General features: G+C 36.4%; 1 pseudogene across 1 annotated transcript; it reads left to right on the forward strand.

The window, feature by feature from the left end:
- The first annotated feature begins 739 nt into the window (after positions 1–739).
- LOC128593921 (protein tyrosine phosphatase type IVA 1-like) lies at positions 740–1,718 on the forward strand (annotated as a pseudogene). The gene has a single exon (XR_008382423.1). The product of XR_008382423.1 is annotated as a protein tyrosine phosphatase type IVA 1-like (transcript).
- Positions 1,719–3,389: the final 1,671 nt, after the last annotated feature.

The raw sequence follows: 3,389 nt of genomic DNA on the forward strand, positions 1-3,389 counted from the left end.
TTCCTGGCATTTTCTTAGTTATTGTGTTAAGACATTTACATTCTACATTTACTAAGTTTCACATATACCCTTGTAAGATGCACCGCAGGTGTAATCCCACCATTCACCCTCCCTCAGCCCACAGATCTAAAAATAGATCTGCCATTCATATAATTCCTCTACTAGGCATATACCTAGAAGACCAAAAATCACATCCTAACAAAGATATTTGTACCAGAATGTTTATTGCAGCCCTATTCATAATTGTTAAGTCATATAAACCATAGAAGGAATTTTTTTATAGCTCAAAATTACAAAAGCTATATATGGCAATCATATAGCCAAATTATACCGAAAGGGGAAAAATTTAAAGCATTTCTCCTAAGAACTGGAACAAAACTGCCATCATCACTTCTATTCAACATAGTTTTGGAAGTCCTAGCCACAGCAATCACGTAGGAGAAAGAAATAAAGTTGTCCAAATCAGGAAAGAGGTCAAACTGTCCCTGTTTGCCTATAAAATGATATAGTATCAATAAATCCCTAATGACTTGCACTCAAAGACTCCTAAAATTGATAACTAAATTCATAAAAGTCTCAGGTTTCAAAGTCAGTGTACACAAATCAATAGCATGTTTCTATATTAATAAAGATCAAGTTGAGGCTTGGAAAGCTGAGGGTGAAGCCACCAGTAGTGGCACTTTCTCCTGATTGAGGAGCTGACACACAGAGAGAGAAAACATCACTACAGAAAGGGCAGTTCTGTGGTGTTCTTGGTCACACATTTATGGAGTTTCTGAAGGGCAAAGGAGATTACTGCCAGGCACAGCACGACCTCTATGCAGACAAGTGAACTGTAGAAATTCATTACTACTCCACCAAGAAGCCTCCGTAAGAGTGGTTAACCTGGACACAGAAGGGTTGACTTGAAATCTGCAGAGCATTTTACAAGAGTTCCAACCTGGATGGGGTAAACCTCAGTGCACTTCCTTTCTGTTGCCTCAGTATTACTGGATTGAAGAATTGCTGCTTCTTGTTAGGAGGGTCATTTCATTTATCATTACTTCCAACTTCACCCTCAAAGCACTGAGAATTTCAAGTGGAGTATATTGAAGTAGACTTCAGTTTCTTTGCATCATTTCTGTATTCAATTTTTAAAATTCTTTCATAACCCTTTTGAGTGTTTTTAACTAAATTAACATGGCTCGAATGAACCGCCCAGCTCCTGTAGAAGTCACATACAAGAACATGAGATTTCTTATTACACACAATCCAACCAATGCGACCTTAAACAAATTTATAGAGGAACTTAAAAGTATGGAGTTACCACAATAGTAAGAGTGTGTGAAGCAACTTATGACACTACTCTTGTGGAGAAAGAAGGCATCCATGTTCTCGACTGGCCTTTTGATGATGGTGCACCACCATCTAACCAGATTGTTGATGACTGGTTAAGTCTTGTAAAAATCAAGTTTCATGAAGAACCTGGTTGTTGTATTGCTGTTCATTGTGTTGCAGGCCTTGGGAGAGCACCAGTGCTCGTTGCTCTCGCGTTAATTGAAGGTGGAATGAAATACGAAGATGCAGTACAATTCATAAGACAAAAGCAGCGGGGAGCTTTTAACAGCAAGCAACTTTTGTATTTGGAGAAGTATTGTCCTAAGATGCGGCTGTGCTTCAAAGACTCCAATGGTCATAGAAACAACTGTTGCATTCAATAAAACTGGGGTGCCTGATGCTATTGCCTTGGAAGTAAAACCTGAGACAGAAAAAAAAAAATAAAATAAAAACAAAGATCAAGTTGAGAGTGTAATCAAAGATTCAACAGTGTTTAGTGTAGCTATAAAGCAAAGAAAATACCTAGAAATATACTTAACCAAAGAGGTGAAAGATCTCTACAAGAAGAACTAAAAACAAACAAAACACTTAAGAAACGAATCAGAGAGGACAAAAACAAATGGAAAAATATCCCTTACTTATGGAATGGAAGAATCAACATCATTAAAATGTCCAGGCTACCCAAAGATATTTGCAGATTCATTGTAACTCCCACTAAATACCAATGTATTTCAAAGACCTATGAAAAATAATTCCAAGTTACATTCAAAACCAAAAAGAACCGGAATACCCAAAACAATCTTAATCAAGAAGTACAATCTGGAGGCATCCCATTACCTGACTACAAATTATACTGCAAGGCTATAGTAATGTAAACAGCAAGGTGTTGGAGCAGAGTAAAGAACCCAGAAATGAAACAATATAGCTATGACCAACCGATATTCAATACAACAGATGATGACATGCAATGGGGAAAAGAAACTTGAATTAAAAAAGGTGCAGAGAAAATTGAACAGCCATGTGCAGACGAATGAAACAGTACTCCTGTTTCTGACTACATATAAAAATTAATTCAAGATGGATAAAAGATTTAAATGTAAGGCATGAAACCATAAAAATTCTAGAAAACACAGAAAAAACTTGTTTAGCCATTATCCTAGGTAAAGAATCTGTGACTAAGATCCCAAAGGCAAATATAACAACAACAAAAATAAATCAATGGGACTTAATTAAATTAAAAAAATTTTACAGGGCAAAGGAAATAACCAACAGAGTAAACAGACAAACTACACAATGAAAGAAAAATTTGTAAACTGTATACCTGACAATAAGCTAATACCCTGATTCCAGAATGTACAAAGAATTCAAACAAAAAAAAAAAATTCCAAAATGGGCAAAAGAAATGTACAGAGTTTTTCAAAAGAAGTTGGCAAATGACTAAGAAACATGTGAAAAATGTTCATCATCACTCATTATCAACAAAATTCAATTAAAACCATAATGAGATGCCACCTTACCCTTCAGAATGGTCAATATTAGAAAGTCAGAAAGCAATAGATGCTGGCATGGATGTAGAGAGAAAATAATGCTTTTATACTGTTGGTTGCGCTGCTTATTAGTGCAATCACTATGGAAAACAGTACAGTTTCCTCAAAAAATGAAAATAGAACTGCCGTTCATTCCAGTATTCCCACTATAATATCTTGAGTATCTACCCAAAAGAAAATAAGTAATTTTATCAAAAAGACATCTGCACTTAAATATTTATTTATTTTAGTATTTTATTTTATTTTTGAGAAGGAGTCTCACTTTGTCCCCGTGGTGTCACAGTTCACAAAAACCTCAAACTCTTGGGCTTAAGCAATTCTCTTGCCTCAACCTCCCAAGTAGTTGGAACTACAGGCACCCACCACAACATCTGGCTATTTGTTTTTTGTTTTGTTTTGGTTTTTTGGGGGGTGAGAACAAAGTCTTGCTCTGGCTCAGGCTGGTCTCGAACTCGTGAGCTCAGGCAATCCACTTGCCTCAGCCTCCCAGCGTGTTGACATTACAGGTGTGAGCCACCACACCTG

This window comes from Nycticebus coucang, chromosome 9 (assembly GCF_027406575.1).
Source record: "Nycticebus coucang isolate mNycCou1 chromosome 9, mNycCou1.pri, whole genome shotgun sequence".
Classification (NCBI taxonomy): Eukaryota; Metazoa; Chordata; class Mammalia; order Primates; family Lorisidae; genus Nycticebus; species Nycticebus coucang.